The sequence below is a fragment of the Syngnathus leptorhynchus genome, chromosome 6 (assembly GCF_054491065.1).
Source record: "Syngnathus leptorhynchus isolate UIUO chromosome 6, UIUO_Slep, whole genome shotgun sequence".
NCBI lineage: Eukaryota > Metazoa > Chordata > Actinopteri > Syngnathiformes > Syngnathidae > Syngnathus > Syngnathus leptorhynchus.
In genome coordinates, this window is record NC_141200.1 from 1,396,622 (window position 1) to 1,420,782 (window position 24,161).

The window sequence follows — 24,161 nt, forward strand, 5'->3', positions numbered from 1 at the left end:
TCTAATTAAACAACAGTAGAATAATATAATTATTTTATGGACCACTTGAAGGAACCAGCATGTCTTTATATTTCCACTCTGGGCCAGGAAGAGACCTCTCTGGCGACATGAGAGGGGGGGGGAGCTAGATGCCCAGATCAGGCCTATAATCTCCCATGCCAAAAGTCCTGGCACCGGGCCTCGGACCCCGGTTGTCTCGTTAGCACTTGGCCGACCTCAGACAAAAGGAGAGAAATCAACAAATCAATAGGCAGGCTTTCAGTCCTGGGAAGGGGGAGAAAGAGTGCGTTTGTGGGGGGGGGGTAATAACAGGAAGTCAGCCTGGACGTGCTCTGTGATTGGTCAACAAGGAGACATGTTCATTAGGTTTGGGGGAAGGTGGATGTGTCGTCGTCCCCCCCCCCCGCCCGAGTCAGAGGATTAAGGGGCCGACTGAAATCCTTGTCGAAATACGGGTTGGTGGTGGGGGTCTAATCTGCGCTGGCCTTGGCCCCGTGCCCCCCCCACCCTTGTGGATTAGATTTGGGGCCCACTCCAAATACTCTCGAGAACAGGGCTGCTGTTGAGGATTAAGAAGATTCTAACAGGTGTTTTCTTTTGTGGAGCTGAGGGGCGACCCGGACATCACTCGCCGAACGAGACCATCATGAAGTGATCGATGCGCAAAGGGGCGGGGCTTCTAACGTCTGGGTCAGCTCGTGCTAAATCTAAAGTTTGCCAGTCAAACGAGAGCTCTGAGGGAAGACTGATGGAAAGCGTTGGAGGAGGGAGGTGAGCTTCTCTCCTGCTGGGTGGTTAATGAAGTGGAGTGACTTCCTGGTTAGTTCTCCGCAGCTGTTGTCCCCTTCCCTCACAAAGGCAACATTTTTGGTCTTGACTCTGATGTGTGCCCTCACCTCTGTCCTGGTCTCAGCCAGGTGCTTGGTGCGAGAGTCCAAATGAATTTCCTCAGCGGGCATGTTCCTGCGCTCTCACACCAAAGCGTGAGCAGACTGTCGAGGTGTTGCTCGGCCTTTGTCTGCCTGTGAGGTCCCAAAAGCGCTTTGACAGCTGCTCGGCCACCTGCGAGAGGCCACCGGCCGGGGAAATCCTGCAGGATACACGTACTGTAGTCAAAAGCTTTGACATTAAAATTTGAGAATAATACATGAGCATTTTTTACGCCACCGGTCCGACGGCGGGTGATGAAAACGAGAATCAATCCACCAGTCGCTGCACAAATGGCTTTTTATGCGCTCGCTCAGGCCTGAGCTCAAATCAATGACTTCGATACTTAACCTTTGCATTCAATCCATGCAGCTCGAGACACAAAGGACAAAAGTTGTGGTGTTTGATTTGATTGCCAACATGATCCACTATAAATTGACTACATATAAACAGAGCATTTGTTTTTGTTTTTGAATGGAATATTTTGTTCAAAGTTTGCGTTGCTGATTCTGAATTGAGCCACCAGGGGGCAGAATAATACGTAACAGTTAAAACAATGTGATTATTTTTTTTTCTATAGTATTTTATATTATATATTTATATTATATATTTGTTATATTATATTATATGATACATATTTTTATACTATTATATGTTATATTTCTTTTTTTCTTTTTAATATTTTCTTATTTAGTTTTCCAATCAACTTCAATCACAATTGGGTGTCAGGTGGACGTTTGTGTCATCAGGCAAGCTCGTTGCTGGATCTACACTTCCCATCCATTATCCATCTGGGACCCCCCTCCCCCCACCACCACTCACCCACCCAACACAAAAACTCTTCTCTTGCTTGCTCACTCTTCGTCTCCCCTCACCCACACCAATCCTCCAGTGACATCACAAAAGTGCATCGATATTTGCATCTATGTCTGACGTCATTTAAATTCTGATTACATTTGTTGTAACCAAGCGAGGCCCTCCGTAAATCGATTTTGCTCAGAGACCTTTTCAATTGATTTGTTTCCTTTGCTCTCCGTCTCTTGACATCCCCATCGAACCGACAGGTGTCCTGACCCCTTTTTTTTCCCGATCCTATCATAGTGTGTTCCGTATTTCCATGTCAATGTGCTGATCAATATCTCTTTCGAAACAATTCAGTTCTTTGTCACGTCCGGGGTCATAGTTCAAGGGGGGGGGGGGCATTTCAAGGCATGTTAACGCTGAGATAATTTTAGTCCGGAGTGATGCGAATGGAACTTTGCTGTGGTCATAATAACAGCTGGTGTGGTGTGTGTGTGTGTGGGGGGGGGGGGGTCTGCTGCACGGCTGGTGGGGTGGCTGGGAAAGAGCTCCTCCCCTGCGAACCCACCGAAGCTTTCTGCATCTGCTCAGCTGTCGGACCCCCAGACCCCCCCCCCCCCGCATCTCGGTGCTCCATCAGCTGAGAGCAGCAGGAGAGACAGCTGGTCAGTGCTACCGGGGAAACACAGCCAGTGTGTTTCGGGGAGGGAGGGGGGCAGTGACATCACCGCCAAAAGTGATCCATTTAAACACATGCTCAGCTATACAGGCTTTTTCTTTTTTTGGGGGGGGAAATGTTCAAGCCCATGATGGGTCGAACGGATTGGAAAATGTTCTTTCAGTGAATAAAGCCATTTAGTGTTGATGACTAATTACAGGTGATTTAGCCAAGAAAAATAACACCGTTATTCATTTGGGCAAGTTTCATAAAATGACTTTTTCCTTTCCAACAGGCCACACTGAAAGTAGAGAGAAAAACAAAATGCAAAACTTGTCCTTCACAGTGTTCAGTCAAACCTATTTTTTCAATGAATTATGAATCAAGTGTCTACAACAGTTGTCTAATACAAAACTGATCAAGTGTACTGTATTGTATCGCTTTGAGTCCAGCTGACATTACTGTGCGCTTTTATCACCACTTATCAAATAAATATAACAAATTTAAAGAAATATTTTCTTTTCTAAACCTCCTTAAGTGAACAGAAATGCTTGACTGTTTGTTTACGTAACATTAGCCAATAGCTTAGCAGGCTAACTTTACTGCACCTTACGTTTGCATGTTTAAAATATGTTTTTGTATCACCAAGACAACCAAAAAACTGCTCTTTCCCGAAAATACATACAAATCATCTTTTAACCTCAATTCAATTTGATTCCATCCAGCAAATTCAATTTGGTAGTTGTCATTTGGCAGGTGCCTTTACTTGAGTGTTTTTTTTTTTTTGGTCTGTGAACCGATGGCATCTTTTTAACTGCATGCTAGTAGGCACATGGGGAGGGGGGGGGGGCTGTTGTGATTGTTTGGTTTGAGCAGGGGGGGGGAGTTTAAAATGAGTCAAATTTAAGAGGAGGAGGGGGTGGGAGCGTGATGGAACAGAAAGCCTAGCTCTTTTGTCCCCAAAAAGTCTGGGCACACCAGGGTCAGCCAGAGGAAGAAAAAAAAAAAAAAAAGATTTACGTGTACTCAAAGTCAATCAAAACAACTTCCAACCTTCTATTTTCCTTTTACTTGCAAATAAATCCAGAGAAAACCATTAATCTGAGGCTTTTGGGCTTAGCCTCGGTTGCTTGTCCGCAGGGTGGCAAAATAAAAGCTTTGCTTTAGGGGAGAGTCAAGGGGGGGGGGGGGGGGGGCAGCAGCCATGCAATCATATAATCCATCTGTCTGCGTCATAAAGCGAGAAGAAGAGCTCCTCGTTAGTGCGCTCCAGCCTTAAGTGGCCAGCGTCCATCTGCTCCAAGCCGCAAAGGCCGCAAAGGCCGCTGGTGATCATTGATCCCTTATTGATTGCGTCAATTGCTTAATGACCACAGAGGTCACCTCATTAAGCATGGGATGCGTGTTTTAATCGCGCTGGGCTAATTTAAGACCTCCCCTGATTATTTTTTTTTTGGGGGGGGGGAATCCACGCTGGGTTTTAGAGGCCAACAATGGATGACAGATGACCGACAGATCCCCGAGTGGCTTTGCAAAGCGCTGCCGATGCTTGGATTGCAAATTCTTTCTCATGAACATATTGTGTTAATAAAGTCCAAAAAGATGGATGCGTCAGATTGCCAACATTTGTTCCAGAACATATTGTACAACCATTTGTTGGTTTTTGGGGGGAGGGGGTCAGCTTTTTGTCGGAGGGTTTGACTTCTGGATATTCGGAATTGGGATTTTTCTCCTTCTCGTGTAGAAAGACTTGGGTGGCGGTCAACGCAACCATTTGCTGCTCTGTTTGTGTTGGACAATCCATAAAGTCGCTTCCTAATTGGCTGTCGTTCGTTACACTGGCTTGACCAAATTAAATCCTGACCACACACACAAGGATAGAAGATCGGAAATAGTAGCATTTTGTTTTGTCAGCAGTTTAATGAATTTTTAATTCAATTTTAAAAGCAAAATTAGGCCTTGGCTTATTTCTAAAAAATATATATAAAAAAGAAATTACAACTTATTTAACATTACTAAAATACTATAAAAAATAATTATAGAATATTTAATCAATATTATTTGTTGAGCAAGTCTCCCCCCTCAAAAAATATGGATGTATAAATTAAAATAAAATAAAAAAAACTCTTCCCCTCCGACCTGTTTAATCATCCTCACCACCAGGGTGCGATGTCCCCCCACCCTTGTGGGTGCGTGGGGGGGGGGGGGCATCAGTCACAATGTGTTAGGTCAGAAAGTACACACTATACATAGCCCGACAAAAACAAAGATGTGCTGTTGAATGTTGTCGCTTTTAACAAGGCTTCATTCATCATCATGCGGTTGCTTCTGGAAAACGTAAACAAACTGGTGCCCACCCCCACTTTGGGCGGCCCACCTCTGGTCGACCACACCCTCATTGGGGTGAACCGTGTCTTTGTGTGCATACGGTGATTGTGCTGGATGTGAAAGAGCGCTCTGTGGCTGCCACACTATTCATAGATTTAACTTTAAAGGTAATTGGGGACATTTCCTGAAGGTCCCCCCCCAATTAGACTCGACGGTTGCGGGGCACACTTGGGGGGCATTTCACAATTCTCCACAATGTACCTACAGTATGAGTCCATTGTCTATTTTGGGGATGACCTTGACCACCGTGAAGATGCTTGTTGGTACAAAGGAGGGTTTGAGAAGCGTGGGTGGGTTTCATCTTTGGCCTTCTGGGTTGGGTCTAAGTGACAGATTAGCCAAGACATGTGCTATTTGTGTCTGCTTTAAAATAACACCTTTGGAAACACACGCCGCGTTTGTTTAAGGTAAAAGGCGCGCCCACGTAAACTTTGACTGACAGTTTTGTTGACCATCTGTTTTCTTTTATTTACACTTTGATGAAAGTTACAAATGTTGAAGGACGTAGTCCGTAGTTTCTGTACATTGCGTTCATTTTCATTCTATCCGAGTCTCATCCTTCTTAAGTAACTGTACCATTGATGTGTTTGAGGACAAGAGTTGGTGATTCACAGGGTCAATTCTCACAGCTGACACAAGGGGGCAGTAGAGGTCCACCCTCTCCTCCTGTGCAGTTGCACCTTCAAATAAAATTAATTGCATGATTACAAAATAACGCTCATGATAAGACTCGTGTGTCACCGATGATGAAATAAAGAAAGATCCTGTTGGCATACTTTGTGTAACCAAAACGGGGAGAGGAGGAGGAGGGGGGGGCATTGGCCTCTTCCTCCCATTGTTCTCACCTGGGTTCAAACAAACAAACAAACTTTCAAATCAAGTCAAGTGGGCTGTTGCCACGGAGATGGACAACAGAAACTAAAGCCCGACTTGTCCCCGCGTGCGTCCGACACTGTCGGATGAGAACCAGAAAGCATAAAAGGACCCGCGGCGTCCATTACGTAAGAGAACGTATACCTTTAGTGACTGATGAGGCCCGAGGCTCGCCATGAGAAGAGATAAGAGCGCCACGGGGTGTAGTTCACCTTCCAACAAGCATTTCAAACATGTCACTTTACTCGAAAAACATCGGCGGGAAAACTAACGTGACTCCCAACGAGCCCTCGGGCCCGTGGATATTTAGACTCGGATTTTCAGGGCTAAACTTGAGCCCGAATTATTATTGACCTTCAACCCGTAACGCTTCAGTGAAGTTCTCAGTGAAAAGGAGAAGAGAGGCAAAGTTTTTCCAAGTAATGTGCTGAGTTTACGCGTGGACTCACCCACCGCCCACATGCTAGGCCGCTTTCACTTCCTGATGGTTGTAGTCGCTTCGGTATGAATAGACAAAACTGATTTCAAAAAAAGAAATTGTAAGAGATTTGCGGTCGGGATTACGTGTGAATCGTGCAGGCAGTCAATGTGGCTTTTTTGCGAGTTCCAAAAATAGGCGTCCAAGATTGGTTGAAGACTCGCAAACTCAATTTCGCAGACAGCCACAAAACCTCATTTGTAAATTTTGTCATTTGAGATAAATATAGCCCCAATTAACGGCGTTCCAGTTCATTTCAATAGGGGAAGTTTGATTTGGTTGATGAATAATATGCTCGGTGTGGCTCCTCTTGTGTGTTTCAACCTTTTTCGGACAAAAATCAGACCAGAACTTGAATGAGCATCACACACCCCGACTGAATTGGTTTAATGGGTTCCCTCTGAGACATTTTGTGTCCATTGAGCTTTCACTCATTTACCACACGAGCTCCGGGGGATGTTTGATTTGGAGTCCTGCTGTCAAATTATTTCACCTCCGCACAGTTGATGATGTGTTTACACTCCGCTCAGAGCGTCAAGTTGTGTGTCACACTTTGTGCACACAAGTTTTAGTCAATCTTTTTTGGGCCTGGCTTTTTTTTTTACCCCTCACTGCCATTTTTCTGTCCATCACCTGGAAATTTCCAAAAGTGCCGATACTGGTTGAGTGTTGAGATCCAAAGTGAATCATTTGCCAAAATGGCTGCTGCCAATAAAAATCACAATAGAAAGAAATGCCTCGGGCTGTTTAACGGCCTTTTGCCGTATTTAAAATGCATCCACTCTTGCACTTACTGGGAGCTTAAATGACTCGACTCTGTCTCGTTAATGACCTGTGTGTGTGTGTGTGTGTGTGTGTGTGTGTGTGTGTGTGTGTGTGTGTGTGTGTGTGTGTGTGTGTGTGTGTGTGTGTGTGTGTGTGTGTGTGTGTGTGTGTGTGTGTGTGTGTGTGTGTGTGTGTGTGTGTGCGCGCCCAAGGTGGTGGACAATAGAAATCCACACAAACACAAATTTCCCTCCGTTTCCCGACTACTTCCCGCCCTCTGAATGTTTTAGAGGATTAGTCAGTGATAAGTGACATCAGACTGAACATGTGGACCTTGACCCCCATGTGCGTGCGCGCACACACACACACACACACACACACACACACACACACACACACACACACACACACACACACACACGTCGCTGAGTCATGCCTCTATAGCGTTGCGTTATAGGAAAAGAGAATGACATCATTGCCTTCGTATAGTCTTTTGTGCATGCGTGCGAGCGTGATTCAGACTCTGACTCACCGTCTGTCTGCCAGAGGTGGCCCTTTCCTAGTCTTCCTCTGGTTTCCCGCCAAAATCCCCCCGCTCGCAAATGTTTGTTCCCTCCAAAAGCACACCACCCTCCCTTTTCTCCTTGGCCTTCTTTTCTATCAACTCTGACCTTTGACCTCCTGCTCCTGTTGACTCAAGAGGCCGGCACAGGCCACTCAGAGCTCCTCAAGCCTGAGGCGGTAATCGCTGCGTGCGTGCGTGTGTGTTTGTGTGTGTGTGATTGCGATCTTTGTGTAGTGTTATTTTTTTTCCACACAGATTACATTTATTATATATATTTATTTATATTATTATTTTTATAGATTATTTGATCTATGTTTTTTTTTTTGTGCGTGACAGCCAATGTGTGGCTTGGCTGCTTTAGAGCGCCTCATTGTTTTCTAAAGTAATGAGTGAAATCTCTCACCGAAAGAAAATCTCCGAACCCAGCGGGCCGCACGTGCAGCAAATGCTCGCAACTGTCCTAGCGTGCCGGCACGTCAGTTAACTCTCAGTTTATGCCGAATGGTCTTGACCCGCCCGCGTAGCCCGTCATGTGATGTCATCGGGGGTCGGAGGGGAAGCCGCCGAGCCAACGCAAGAAGCCTTGGCAACAAAACCCGACTCTATTGGAGCCGCTTGACCCGCTGCTCGTGTTACGGAGCACAAGAGAAACAGTCAGAAGTGAACCATAGATCATTTTCACATGATGTGGAAACCAAGCAGTCAATGCACCCAGATTTTATGACCTTGATGTCATCACGCTGCGTTACCATGGTGACGGGTGCTCATCATACACTTTTTTGGGAGTTATCACCCAAATATGAGATGCAACTAATGCAGATGGAATGAAGTCAAAAATGTGTGAGAGCTGTAGAGAAATGTGATGGCGAGGCAGATAAGAGGTAGCGATACAGGCGGAGGAGGAACAAGGAGGGTGTGTCCTCTCTCCTTGCACAAAGTGGCATTGTGCGTTGAGCCCTGCACACGTCAACAATGGCTTTGAGTGACAGGAGACTCCCAAATCTCCTCCGGGTCCGCAACGCCGCCTTTGTTTCCTGCTCTCGTATTGTGGCGGACAAAGGCTGCGCTGCGGCCGCCAGTCACTGTGTGTGTGTGTGGAAAGTGGTGACTTATAAAAGTACACACACACACAGGGTGGACAAACGGGAAAAGTGACTCTGATTAGGATCTTCCAGAACTTCGGAACCCACATTGTCTGGACCAGGTACCGCTATAGTGGAGCTAGCTTGATGGCATCTTTGAAGGGACAAATTGTAGCACGCCATCTGTTGTTCAGAACGCCGCTACCTGGCCGAACAAACAGATGTGCCGAGCATCCTTTTGCCGGCGCTCGCCAATCCGCGACGCGGGCCACAAAGCTCAATTGCGAGTCGCCTTCCTCTGTTTCCCGTAGACCCGACCTGGGGACCAACGCCCGCCCCCGTTGTCAGATGTGGCCTAGCCAAGTGTGGCGCAGTCTGCCTGGTTTTAACGCGGCCGGCGGGGGCCCGGCGGAGGCCATTGTGCCGAGGTCTTGCGGCGCAGCGGGTCGCCGGCAGAAGCCGCCCGGCGGGAGTCTTTGAAGACGGGCCAGCGGGGTCCGAGTTTATGGGGATAGTTGGGATGTAGAGAGGAGGAAAAAAAGCAAAGGGGGTCAGCTGGATGTCCCTTGGAGCTTCAGTTTAATAAAGATATTTAATACCACAAAGGGGCCCCGCTTTGACTCTTTGAAGGGACATGAGCTTCAAGAAAGAAGGCCAGACAGCTGATTTTAGAGACGGAATCCCAAAAGAGGCGGGGCAAGGAGGATGACACTCATCAAACAGCTTTTTTGAATTAAAAGCCTCTTTTAAAGATCCAATTTGTAAGGTCGGGCCCAGTCAGCAAATCCCGGAGATTCAGGATGGAGGCTGGTTCAATCATATCAACTTGAATTTGATTTCTGATTTGTTTGGAGTGATACAAATCATTATTGTAAAGCTCCGTTGATGTTAAATCCCATAATTGCGCCACAACTTAGACCTGCTTTCACCTGGTCTAAAGTCTAGTCTACCTTCTGTGTGAGGCAGATTTTGGATTCGTCCAACATCTAGCTTTTCCACTGCCCTACACAAATTCAGAGAAATTTTGCTGACACAGCAGCTCTGGCTTTGAAAGGAGCTTGTTGTCCCATCCGGCAACCGTGGGCAGAATTTCAGGTCCATTGTGCCCTCCTCCATATTCATCCAAGCTGGGTGGAATCTAATCAAACCTTGGGCTCAGGGGAAGCAATTGTTATCCGGCGTCACACGCCGACAATGCTTCCGCTATGCGGGCTATCCCAAAGAAATCGACTATTGACAGCCTCATTTTGAGGGTGGATTTAACCATGTGAACATGCATGTGGGCAGTTGGGACCTTAGATCATTATTTCTCCAACTGGTGGATTCTGGAAAGTTCCACGGAAGAAGAGAACCTTGTTTGGTTGAGGGTTGAAGAACAATCGTTAGAGCTTGGTGGGTAATTCCAGGCTGGCCACTACAGGAAGTATCACGCCTAATCTATATGACTCATGAACTCGTTTGTTTCCTTCTTGGTTGTGTTTTTCCGTGTTTGTCAGCTCACTTGTTTTGTTCAAAACACATCGTGATGTTCCTTTTTTTTTTGGAGTTTCTGTTTGTACCCGGGCAGCTGTGAACCGCTTGACCCATTTTTCATTATAAATCATGTGCTGGGTTTATCCAAGCGACAAACATACCGTCTTGTTATTAATGATATATCGAAACACAGAAACAGAGAATTTCTTTCACCGTGAAGCCGATGAATGGAAGGTTGTGAATAGCTTTGAGGGATGATGTTTTAGAACAAGGACACAAAATGGAAGAAGAGCCAAGAAAAATCCCAAATGTTTCCCAGGAGATTTGATGCTGATATGCCGTACGCTAAACGTCCCAAACATGTGCAAGTCATAAGTACGCCCTCCAGTCTTAACCTTTAAATTTTCAGCGACTTATCTTCATTTCATGTCTGACTCCCGTTTTTTTTTTTTGTTTTTTTTTGCTATGCTCCATCTTTCCGTGCTTTTCTATGGTCTTTCTTTCTCTCTGGTTGGATTTGGTTGGAATGTGGAGTTGTGTCCACCCGCTGATTGTATATTTGCATTCTTTTTCCTTTGGAAATTCCAAACCCGGACAGAGTTCCAGCAACCCGAAGGGTCCCGGCGTCCATTTTAGTTGTTGACTTGTCTCATTGTGACACTTAATGGAGTAAGAGATAAGAGCAGCGGGCAACTGTTTAACGCGGCAGTCCTTCTGGCTCCAGCGGCCGACCCGAGCCGCTGGTCTGTCTGGCTTCAGGCGTGAGTTGGGTGTCGGGTTTCTCCGCTGGAAGAACAATGGGGGCTCCGGCCTGAGTCAGCACTCTGCGGCCGGCCCGGCCCGCCTTCCCCGCTACTCGTAGGCTTTTTCCCTCCAACATATGCGGCCAGCCAATGGCAGCTCGAGGGGGGGAGAATGCACATGGACGCAGCAAACAGGAGGAAGTCAAGTGGGGGTTGGGGAGGAAAATAATGCCGTGCAGGCTTTTACTATCTGTGCAGATGTGCGGCAGGCCTGAAATCAACTAGCAGTGACGTGCAGGAGAAAGCACACACCTGGCAACATTTAAACTGCTTACTTTTATTATCATATTATATTACATGATATATTATTTATATTTTATTATTTATTATATTACATTATATTTTATCTATATTATATGATATATATATTTGATATATATATTATAGCAGAAGCTTGAAGATATTACGCTAACACTTGTTGCTATTTTGAACTGTTCATAATTCATCCCATTCATATAAGAAGGTGTGTGAGATTTTTTGGGGGAGTGGAAATGAACCGCGCAGTAGATCCGAAAAATCCAAGACTCGACTCATAATCCATAATTATTTGCCTTCTACTTTCCGCCGATGTTGCATTTACATCCTGGCCGCCGTGTCGATTTCTGGAAACAGACTCCATGCCTTCACGTGGATTTGCAGGATGCGGTTACAAGTTGAAAGGCGCCTTCCCAACTTGGTGCGCACCATCTGCCGCCCCGTGTAAGCTAAACCTCCTTTTATTTATACAAAAAAGACCAGGCCGTACAATAAGCGCTGAAAAGGAAGACGTGGCGCGTTTTTATGTCTTTAATCCTTCCTTGTGCTCGGCGTGTCATGTCCTAGCCTTGGGTGGGTGCCACGCTTGTTTTGCGGGATTGTGGGCCTCACAAAAGGGACGTTTTGTCTCCAGCATCTCCAGGAAGTCAGACCAAAAGACTGCCGACCGACGCCCTTGTTTGGCCGCAGGTGTCAAATGATGCTTTCATGAGGCTGGATGTTTCCGTGGCAACGCTTTGCATTCAGGCCCTGCGTTTGTTTACATGACGACCACATTTTGATGGTCCGAGTGTCAAACAATTCCCTTATTGTTGACTCTGATTTCATTTTGACTTTGCTATTTTGTCTTTCAGAGCTTGTTGGCGTTTTTTTATTTTTATTTTTTTTTTAGAAACGGCTTTGTTTTAGTTAAGCTTTTTGTTACTTTTAGTTAACATATGGGTTAGGGTTATTAACATATTTGTTGAGTGTAGTATTGCGTAATCATATAAATAAATAAAAATAATTCATAAATAATTTTTAAAAAAAAAATTACAAATAAATACATCAAAAATAAAGTACAGTTTCATTCCCAAATGAATAAAATAATAGATACTGTACATTTAAAATCCAATCCGAAAGCTCATGTATGAAAGTAATTGACAATGACAAAAATGTCCCGCTTTTTCTTTTTGTTGTCGTTTCATAAAATGCAAATCATTTCACACCAACATTTGGACATACTTGCTTTTCACTAGACAGCGACGACATACGCCCGACTCTCCACACCCTGGCGGGTGCAGGCTTCCTGTTTCCTGCGCGGCGTTGCACCCCCACATTCAAACAGATGTCCCCCGCTGAGTGCGTAACAAATTGACAAGCATTTTTCTCCTTTGCTTTCAGGAGCTTGAGGGGCGTGGCGTATTTGAGTGTGCGGGGGGGGGGGGGGGGCATCTGACCCTTTCAGGACTAATTATAAACACCTCCTCCTTGTTAAAAGATACTACTGCTTGTATTGATGCTGTCGCTGGCCTTCTCTAGTCGTGATGGAATGAAGCACGCTCATTCAAATGCTCCGCCAGGGGCTGCGCTCTCTGGCCGCAACATTAGGTACGCCTCTTTACGCCAAAGCTAGTGTAGTGACTCTCTGAGCGGCAAACATCAGAACAATTTTTAGGAGTATCGAAATGAGTTTAATCCCTCCCACACAGTTGAAACTAAAGAGGCACCAATTTTGTACGAGGCCGACTTCATTCCAGTACTTGCTGATACCGAGTAGCGATATGTGATGATGTCAGTTTTAGGTTTTATTTTAATCATATATTTGTTTAAAGAAAAAAAAAAACTGTCTTAAACATGGCAACAACTTGAATCGGCTTGTTAAGTATCGGTGTCGATGTATCGGAGCACTTTTTCAGAGTATGAGTACAAGACGTGTCCCTAAAGTGAACACACGAAATTATTAAAACACAATATTAAAAATGTGATATTGTCTTTTGTTAAAAAAAACAACATATTAAATATATTAATTAATAATGTTAAAAATGTGGTAGCAGTGTTCCATTGTTAAAAAAAAAAAAGTCACCATTTTTTTTTTCTGCGGGTTAATTAGAAGTTACATTTGACTACGTTTTCTATAATACTGTGTCGCAAGTAAAGTGCAATATAGTTGGTTGGAAATTTGCCAAATCTGATGTTTTTTGGGGGGGAATTTTTACTACAGCTCCTTCAAGGTTTTATTTGGTTTTCGTAAAAGCACTTCCTGTCTCTCTCTCTGTCTGTCTGTCCGTCCGTCTGTCTCCAACACTCATTATTAGTTGATGGTTAGCTCGCTGTGGAGCCAGCTGGATTCCAGGACTGCTCAATGGTTATTATTTGTAACTTTAAATCAACTCACTCTCTCCCTGGCTGACACACACACACACACACACACACACACACACACACACACAAACGCAGTTTGTCGGCAGCCTCTTAAATGAGCACCATAAAGCAGAGAGGGGGCCGGCTCCAGATCCCCCCCCCCCCCGAGCTCCGCTGTTGCCTCACCCTGGCTAAGAATGCTCTGTTCAAACGTCGGACATTTATGGTGGGTGATATGGAGGCTAAAGTTCAGAGGCCAGGTCCAACACACTGACGTTGTCGCTCCCTCGTTCGCTAGGTAGGAAGGAAGCGGGCCAGTAAATACTCTGAGATGGATGGAAATATTTTTTCTCCATTCTGAAGCGTAGCCCGCAATAATGGAGATTTTTTTGAATGACCTTTAATGATAATAATAATAATGTCTTGTTGATGTTGGCCGTGTCAGAACCCCACCCATATCAGGAAAGCAACCCAGTTGTGGTTTCGAAGAAGCCAGCTGTTTCTTTTTTATGAATCTCTTTGGGAGGAGTCACGATGATGACGATAGTTCACTTCCAGGAAAAACAAATACCTAAAAACAAATTTTCATGTCATCTCCTTTACACGTGATTGAATCGTCTCCACCTCCCGTGTGTGTGTGTGTGTGTGTGTGTGTGTGTGTGTGTGTGTGTGTGTGTGTGTGTGTGTGTGTGTGTGTGTGTGTGCGCGCACACCTGTGCCTTGTGGACCGATGCTGTTTTGATGTTGAGTGACATGTTGGCTTGACTTTAGTTTTTCAAGGCCGCGTCGTTCTTCAGACGTTTGTTTTGCGCCGTGTCAACACTGACCCCTACACACACACACACACACACACACACACACACACACACACACACTTTGCTCTCCTTCCACCCCTTTCAGCAAGGCCAGCTGTGTAGATACAATGCAAGGAGCCGTAATTGAGAGGACGAACGATAGTAAAGCGCCACTGCGGATGTCGGCCATCGTGCACGAACAGCCGAGTCAGCAAAAAAATGAAATCGGTAGTACGCTCACTTTCTGCACGGCGATTATTTTCTCACGTTTACCCGTTGCGTCTCCAGAGAAGGGCGACATGAAATGCCAACTCAAGCCTGTTATTTTCCAGTGGCGTGGCTCAACCAGACGGGATGGTTATCCTGAAGTGGAGAGATAACACGCACGCAGGACAATGCCGCAGCGCAGGCCACACAGAAAGGCAAACGTGGGTGGTCTCTCCAACGTGACAAGAGGTTAATGACGGCGTATGGACCGCTAAAACCAGAAACACGCTAGCGCACGCATCCACATAAAGGCTCGGATGAGATTGACTGCTTTCACTGGTTTCGAGGGCGCCGCCTGTCTTGTTATGATGGAATAGGTCACCGATGACACGGTTCGATCAATTCCACAGTGATCAGTTTACAACGGGAATATGGGATCAATGGAGAAGTGGTCACATGTTGGAACTAATGGCCTCATTTAATCATATGAACTTTTCGTGTGGATAGAAAAAGCGTATTTCTCTGAAATATTTTTTCACCAAAGTGTCTGGTAAGTGTGGTTTATCACAATGAGGATTGCGCAGAAGTGCTTTACGCTCGCCCACAATAAAAAGCCACTCGAAAATGTGCAGCTCGTGTTGGAGTGTAAACAGATTTTTTTTTTTTCCAAACAGCTGCTGAATTTCCTTCTCACTCGTCACGCACCTTCCCCAGTCGCGCTATTTTTGGAAAAACAAAAAGTCTGCCTTTACTTTTGAAGTCCACACACGGACATATTAAAAAAAAAAAAAAAAAATCCCTCTCTTGTCCTGCCACTCAAAGGCCAAACACATTCTTTATTTTGTTTTTGGAGTGTACAAATGCACACTACTCCGCCCCTCCTCCTTCCTTTTCTCCGCACATGACGGCCACAAATAAACACTTACTCTTGTTCTTCAATTGACTGACTCATTATGAGGGAAAAGGCCCTGAGACTCAAAGCCTCATCATTCATGTTCAAATGAGCGTTTGTTTGCTTGCAAACAAAGAACGGCGCAGGGCTTTTCATCGCAATGATCCTACACACTTTACATTAGGCACGCCGATTGTATATTTGTTTTGTGTTCAGGTGCCAAGGAGCCGGCCGAGGGCTCGCTGCCACGCCGGATAAAGAGCAGATGGCGACCCGGACCGGGCAGCCCAGCCATTCACTTCTATTCAGCTCCTCCATCTCGGCGGCGGCGGCGGCGGGACGACAGGTCGGTTTGGTTCTTGAACGCATCGCTGTCACCAGGCGAGGGAAAGGAACAAACACTTTTGAATATATTCGAGTGGGCAGCCCGGTATGTTCTGTTATTGAATGAATGGCCCTACACCAGAACTGGATTTAATTAGCTTAGTGAGTTGTGTTTGGCATCTATGGCGACTGAATGCAGCAGATGATGACAAAAATCAAAATGAATAACCAACATTCTTAATAAAAAATACATCAAGGAAATAAAAAAAAAATTCTTACTAAATATGTGGTAAAAAAAATAAATAATAATTCTTACTAAATATGTGGTAAAACAATATATATCAAAAATAATAAATTAAATAAATAAAAAAAACTTTCAAGTAAACGCAATGCAAAATTGAGCAGTTAACTAGCCTTGAACTGGATCTATTCAAACACTCAACCACAAAGTAGCTTTTCCTCAAGCTGCTGTCATTTCAAAATGTAAATACTGTGTAGCCAATTTCCTCTAACATGTTTGCGCAGCTCGCGAGGCGTGAAGTCACACCGTACTTCTCATGTTGGATGAGTGTGTTTTCAAACAAATACAGACTGAGCTGAGGGAAGGCCCTCGGTGTTGACTTCAGATGGACGTGATGATCGGAGTGATCTCGTGAAATCAAGGCTGAACCTTTTTAGTCACAGCGCGGAAATCCATCTGCTGGGGACATTGATAAATATAGCCACAATAGCCAACAAATGGGGTCCTAGCATTGACCCTTGGGGTACCCCACATTTCATCAGATTCAATCTTACATCATTTTGTACTTAAGTAAGACTTGTTTTTGGACTGTGGTGTGTCAAAAAAAAAACTTTTGGTTGAAGAATTTGCGGATTTTGTGGACTGTCGACCGAGACTCAACAAAAAATGTCACATTTTCACAAGCGCCCTTGGCCGTTTTGTATTAGGTATCAATCAAAAACCATCGTGTTCTTTGTCAGATGGCTATGCGTGTATCACATGGCAGCTCTCCATACCTTGGGGCGGAGGGGGGGGGGCGCCTGCTCGGGGCTGGCGTTTGCTTCCGTCCTGGCTCCCATCTGGCCTTTATTGTCTGGTTGCCCGGAGCGACAGGTGCTATTGTTCCCACGCAGACAGTTGCCGTATTGGCACACTTCTGAGGTATAGCCTGTCAACGCACAAAAAAAAAAAAAAAAACAGAAATCACCTTCTTGCCTATTTCCTGTGAGACGGGCCGTGTCGAGACAGGAAGTGGCATGGGGGCTCCGGAGGCTGTCAGGTGTCTCGTCTGCGAAGCGTAATTGTTTGTCGTCTGCTCTGTGAAGTATTGCTTCGGAAGAACCGAGTCGAAAGATTTAAGGAGAATTTTTTTTTTTTTTTTTAAAAGCCTTCAAAGATGGTAAATGACAAACGTGGCATCTTTGATTTTGATGTGTTGTGACCGACACAGCTGTAATTTCATGGCGGGGCCGCAAAAGCAGCAAAGTGCTTGTGAACATCTTGTACGTTGCTTTTTCTTTTTAATTTCCTTTCGCACGAGACACGGCGGCGGGCCACATGTGGCGTTCCAGTACGCCGTCAGTCAGTGTGATTTGCAGGCGATAGAAGTCTGCCTTCCAAAAGTAATGAATTTATTATACCTTTTAGAAATATGCGTTTACAATGAAACACATCACGACATACGCTCGTGACATTCGTACCTCAAATCCTCATTCCCCATTGAAATGAATGGAAATAGCAATAATCAGTGCCGTTTTGGTCGACAGCAAGTGGCAAAAAATAAATTCATCAATTCATTCACGGTTTGACTTTGCCTTTGAAGCGAGTGGGACTTTTCTTCAATGATTTATTTGCTCGTTTTAAATACACAGTGTGTTCTCTTTGTTTGATGTTTACTCTGACAGCCAAGGTTGGCGATAAACCAGCTGGAAGGAATTTTTTTTTTTGATAAATTGTCTACTAGTTGACAAACTGTTGCTTATTCTGAGGAGCCGACGTGACGAATCACTTTAGCTCAGATGATATTTAGTCACATGACAACTATGATTTACTCCACAACTTTCTGCTTTTTGCGCACAGATTGTACGGAATCTCACGGCAGGGGACGCAAAATGTCCTCCGACCCATATTTGATGTTTCGGCGCACCTGAATAGGCTTACGTCAACACGTAAATGACCAAAACCAACATTTTTTTCTTTTTTTCGTTCAGCCGGATTAATGTACACGGCCCCTTGTGGGCTCGGAGTTGACCTTTATGCATTTACGTGGCAACTTGACGTATTTGCGCAGTGAACAAGCGGCGCAGTGTTCGCACTCCTCCTCGGGAGAATCCAAACAGAGAGCTAGCGAAATGCATTTGCAAATGTAGGGGTTAAATGCGTGACCTTTGCCATAAAGACTTCTGTTATTGGCTTTTCGTTGGAGGCGGCACATGATCACGCACGCACGCACAATGATCCCTGTTCAAATCCATGCATACAGTCTAAACAAGGTTCCAAATAAGACGCTTGAATGTGAATTCCTTTGAAGCGGGAGGTGAGGTCGGTGGCGCGAGCTAGCGCGTGTGTCCCAAAATCCCTCATCAAGGCGGCTCGTCACTCTCGCAAACATCGCACGTGTGCGCGGACAGCGGGATTATCGGTCGGCGACGAAAGGTCAGGCCGCGGCGAGCGCCCGGGATCAATGAGGGGAGGCTGAATAGATTGTTTGATGCAGAAATGAAAATGACGCTCTGTTCGTGTTCGCTGAAGCCAGCGTCACGTAACGCTGCTTTATTTGCTTATTTAACACATTTCACCTCAATCACCTTTGTCCAACACGAGGCCCGGGGGCCAGATGCGGCCCGTCGTATCATTTCATGCGGCCCGCCAAGACAGATTTAGCTAAAATTACAAATTGTCTTCACTTCAAAAAAAAATAGAAAACTATGACTACGATGCGGCCCGTGATAAAAATGAGTGCCCTAGATTGATGACGGGGGATCTTTGACTATTTTGTTAGTGCGAGACAAACAAACAAATGATCAAAAAAATATATATATATTTTGTACCTGTTTTTGCCGAATAGAATTTTATGGAGACACCTGGGAATACTTTTAAATTGTCCTTTATTGGATTTGATTTATGTGTGAGGGAACTGAGGAAATTGATACATGCCTGGAAACAAATGGAAGAGGGCAGAGGGGGTTAATGTAGCTGCAGGTTAATGCAGTGTGTGTCATATGAGTGTGTGTGTGTCAATGGCAAATGTTGTCATGCATCACCGGCCGATTGTGAGCTTCTGGGTGGAAGCCTTGGCTCTTTCTCTGACTGAGAAAAGAGTGGAGCGACTTCCCAGGAGTCCTGACCCCTCCGCCTCGGCGCTGCTGAAAGGAGGACGCTTTAACCAGCGCCACGTCTTGAGTTTCACCTTTTACCAGCTTCCCTGGAGGATGCTCTCGCGTTTCTCAGCTTAAGGAAAACATTTTAGCGCCCATGAATTGCTGTGGTGGTTCTGCAACAAGTGGTTCAAAAGTGAAGTGTGGAGAGTCTCTGTAGCCAGATTGCACTCTGCTAGCCACACACACTTTTTTAAAAATAATATAGCAATCTATTATGTCTTCCTGACATGTTGTTTGTGGTTCTATCCAAAAGAATCTTTACATACAACGACCGCTTTGTTAGCTTCGGGTAACATTGTGATGAGGTTGCCATGGTTACAACCAAAGAAGATACAACTGAAGTCAAATAGTGCTCACCCCTCCAGCTAGTCTCATGTTTGTCATCCATAAATAATGTGACTTTCTCCTAATGCAAAAAAAAATAGTATGTCGTGCTATTCTTAACAGCACATCTCCATGAAGATACTTTGATTTAAGGGTGGGATCACAAAAGCTAAATAGTCAGCATGTCTCAGGAGATGTCCAGCAGTCATGTCCTTGCCCTGGACAGGAAGTCAGACAGAATGTTTGGCAAATGGAAAGATACCAGGGCCTCCCCTGAAGGAAACCCAAGAGCGTAGGATACCGGATCAGCGGCCGGGTCGTCGTCTCCATATCGGCAGGTACAATAGAAGGCGCTCCATTCAGCGCAGGTAACAGATACCACGCTATCACGTACGCTGAATAGACAGCTAAGTATCTGCTGCTCTTTCTTCAAATGGGATTGTGTCATGGTGGCACAAGAAACCAAAAACACCAGGGTCACTTTCCTTCTGCGGGTGACATCATTGGCCAGTGGAAGTTGTGCCAACGTGAAGCAAACAAACCTTTGCCCCAATGACACAAATGCCTCTGGGCTTGCTTTCGCCTCGTGCCTTTGTTTTGCTTACAACTGATTTTGGCCTTGTTTATTTTGTCAACGCAAGGAGCAAGCCACATCTGAAAGCGAAGATTGGATCTCCTCCATCTCAATAGTTGTAACTGGTTTGTGCTTAAGTGTATAACATTATTTCACATTGATACATTTGTTTAGAGAGACACGCCTCATGTTGCTTTAGTGTTAGCATCTGTGCTAATGTTTACACATTTTACGCTAGTCTGTCTAAAATCAAGCTTGATCGGATGTTTTTTTTGCTTTTCAGAGAAATACTTTAGGCTGTTAGCATTCACTGACATCATTTTTGAACCAACATTAGCGCTAGCGTTAAAACATCAATTAGCATTCGAATGGCAGCGTTTTGAGTCCACCTGAGTCGTCTCCCCCTGCCCTCTTGTGTTGAGCGACCGAAGCAAACAAATTCACCTTTGTCCCCGTAGTGAAAGTCACCGCGCGTCAGCCACATTCTTGCATAGATAGAGAACACGGATGACTAACTGAAACGTTTTTGTCGAGGCACCATTCAGTTTCTGACTCATCAATTTGATCTAACAATCACATTGGTTTGGAAAAGCACACATTGAATGTTCGTAGCCATGTTGTGTGTTTTAATCAAGTCGAAATCCATGAGCTATACTGCCGATGAATTTGTATTTCTTTAAAAAAAAATCGAATCCGTTTGACCATGACTCATACTTAGAACATTGGGGTTTTTATCTGAGATGCCAAGAGAAAGGAAAAATATTTTAGTGGTTAGACTTGTAAAGTATAGCGAACATGCTTGGACATGACTATAACCTGTGAATGAATGGAAATATATGATGTCTCCATCTTGATAATAATGCACAGCAATTTGTCAGCGTGGAATTCTTTCCCATACAACCACTCACAATTTGGACAGCTTCAAATATAAACGATTCCCCCCTTCTAAATATATGACACCATAAATATTTGCCACGTCTGATATATGAATAAAAGTCCATTACGGGAGGAATATTTTGTCTCGGTTTATATCATGAACCTCATCTTTAAATAAATATGCTCATAATCCAAATACACTTAAAATAAAGATTGTTCTCTTGATCCTTCTCGTTCCTCTCATCACTCGTTCATGCTGCCACTTTCTTTCCGTGCATGTGCCCCCCCCCACACACACACACTCTTCTTCATGCACGTTGGACGGTGTTCAATTCCGTGCGGCCCACGGGAGAGCGGGATGTGTTTATTCTTGTCGAGCCTCGGGCCATACAGCTGCTCTTGATATTAACCCTGGGACATTTTGTGCTGCGCATCACATGAGAAATGTAAGATGGAGATGTTGGGCTATGTTGCTTCTTCTCGTTTCAAGTGTGGCAATGGCTCGTAACTGGCAACTGGCATATATGATCAGAAAGTGACTTTTTAATGGCTTGTTTACAAATACGCTAACCCGGCCTCCATCCTGGTCTCTGGGTTTTGTCGTTTTTTGGGGGGGTACAATTCATAAAAGTTTTAGTCGACTGTAAATTCTGTTGGCTGGAATTTGACGATGACCACAAGATGGCAGCACACTTTAGTTTGAGATGGTGTTTAAAAAGAACGAAACAGGAAACGGCTGTAGTTTCATTTTGTAATTTTTTAATTTTAAAAACAGAAGGCACAATTAAATAGTGTATTTCTATATCAGGGTGGTCTGGAACTTAACTTTTGTGATGTGTCAAATGAAACAATGGCATTTTTGGAGCTGTCAGCAAATGTTGGGCAAAATCAGTCATTGGGAAAACGATGCATTAGGTCACACACATCTGTCAGAGCGACAGCTTTTTAGTTGTTTTGACGGATGTGTTGGATGTGCTGCGGTTTTGTCAGGTTCCAAAATGACAATTTTAAAAATGGGCCCCAAAACCGAGTCCAGAGCTGAATTGAGCCAAGCTTGCCAGCTTCTGGAATAAGCAAATACACTTTACAGCCCGTGAAGCAACCATAATTGAATAGACAGAATCTTACAATACGCACAGTTGACAAGCCATTTATCAAACGATAGCTGTAAAAAAAAAAAAAGAAGAAAAGAAAAAAAAAATCACTGGCATGCACACTGGAAAACGCTCCCCCCCCACCCCCCGCTCAAGTTGTACTTGTAATTGAGTCCTCATGTCGGCAATTGCTGCATTTGTTTTTACAGCCCAAATTCAGCACATTATTTTAATGAGAGGGGGACAGAGGCCTCGCTGCACCAGCACTTTTAAAGCTACTGTTTTATTGGCCTCTTAATCTAAAACAAATGTTTGTACTCAGAGGCTATTTGAGATGCTACCTGAATCCATTTCGTTAGCTTATTAGCACCTTAGCTTAAGTCGGTTTGAACTTCCAATATCAATGGAAAGAAATAGCAGCACACTGTACGGAAAGAAACTTGACGCTAGCTCGCTTCGTGCATGGCAAATATCCTTCATGAAAGCCAAAGCGACCTCAAAGGAAGCAAATTGCTGTTTTTTGGGGAGGGGGAAGTCTGGAGGAACATGAAGGGCACATTCAAGCCTCCGGGCAAATCAGTCTGGGGAGGCTTCCAATCCGGCTCCAGTGGTCTAAGCGTTAGACATGTGTGGCGATCTGCATGCCATTAGCGCCACTATAATTTGCCTTGAGTCATCCATCGTTCGGTGGCCAAGGATGCCACGCTGGCTGAAGGAAGCGCGACGGCGTCCCGCCTGGCTGACTTCTCCACCCACTCTTCTTCCTTCTGATGGCGTAAAGTCGATCCAAAATAAAGTGCTTAATTAACGTAACCGCACAAAAGTACACTTAGAAGTGACAGTGGATTTGTGATGGATTTCCTTCCCCCTGGCTTGTGACTTGAAAGCTTCACAGCGAAGAGAAGCGTCGTGAATTGCTTCTCTTTCATGACGCTTCCTTTGATTACAAGCGTTCGGTGAGCATCAGAGGACGCTTTGGACTTCCCGATACGACCCCCCCCCCTCCCTTCCTGATTCGTGCCGGAGGTGCGGGTGCCATTTAGTCGACGTTGTGTAATGACAAGGCTCTCTGGACATTGATCCAGATGGTGGCTACTAACTCCGCCTTTTAATTAGTATCTCTCATTAGTTCCCATCTTATGTTATTTGAACCTGCTATAATTGTATCACGTTGAAGTTTGGCAAGATTCTAGACCCGATGACATTGCGGTGTTGAGTTCTATTAAAAAGACCAAAAAGCGTGCAAAACCTCCATCTTCTCTTCGCAGACTCGCATGCTGTGACTTGCCAAAAACGGAGAGGTTAAGACTTGTGACTTCCTCCCACATGTGCAGGTTAAAGAAGTGTGCTTTTTTCAGAAGGGGAGTTGTGTGTGTGTGTGTGTGTGTGTGTGTGTGTGTGTGTGTGTGTGTGTGTGTGTGTGTGTGTGTGTGTGTGTGTGTGTGTCTTTTGGTACTTGCCAAAATAAGAATTCCTTCCTCCCTCGCACACGTATCTGTCCTTGGCTCTCTTTCAGTATTTGAGATAACGCTGCCGTACAGTCTACTCCCCCCTCCCCTCTCCCACACACACACACACACACACACACACACACACACACACACACACACACACACACACACACACACACACACACACACACACACACACACACACACAGATGTTATCTAAGCAGTTGCAGCCTAAGTGGTGCAGTAGTGACAGCCAAGACTGATGCTCGTATTTACTTTGCGTCCAAAACTTGCAGCAGAGTGCGATTCCAACACGCCAAGCTCTGTCACTTTTTTTTATTTTAGTGTTAACACCCCTGCTTAGGAGAATTGTCCCACTCACTGCAGGCGGTCATGTGACCCCCAAATGTGCTTTACTTTCACCGAGCAGGGCTTAAAGTGCTATTTTTATATCAGGAGCTGAAAAATATTTCAGCTTTTGAGATTCTAATTTGGTCTTTGCACCAGAGGAAAGAGAAATGACTAATTCCTCCCACTCGCACACCTGCGGAGAGCTGCACCTTCATCTCCAGACATACACACAAAAGTCATCGTCAGGCTGGCCTTTGCCCCGAGAGCCTGCGGCCACGAAAGCTGACTGAAAGTCGTCCGCCCACGCGAACGGAGGATCCGGTGTGATTCACTCCATTCATTGTAGTAGGGGTCGCTTGACCCAACTTTTAGGACCCACGCTAAGGTGATGTGAGTCGATGACATCATTGGCCTGACTCACTTCACATTCAGCGGCTCATTCCCGCCGGGAAAAAGGAATAAAGGGAAAATTGTGTTTAGCT

At 45.0% G+C, this 24,161-nt stretch overlaps 1 long non-coding RNA gene across 1 annotated transcript in view; it reads left to right on the plus strand.

The window, feature by feature from the left end:
* The window catches only part of LOC147055123 (uncharacterized), a 42,852-nt gene that overhangs the window by 620 nt on the left and 18,071 nt on the right, over positions 1-24,161 (plus strand). The window contains exon 2 of the long non-coding RNA XR_015066335.1: positions 15,521-15,650. This is a non-coding gene — a long non-coding RNA (uncharacterized LOC147055123). The remainder of the gene's footprint in view (positions 1-15,520; positions 15,651-24,161) is intronic.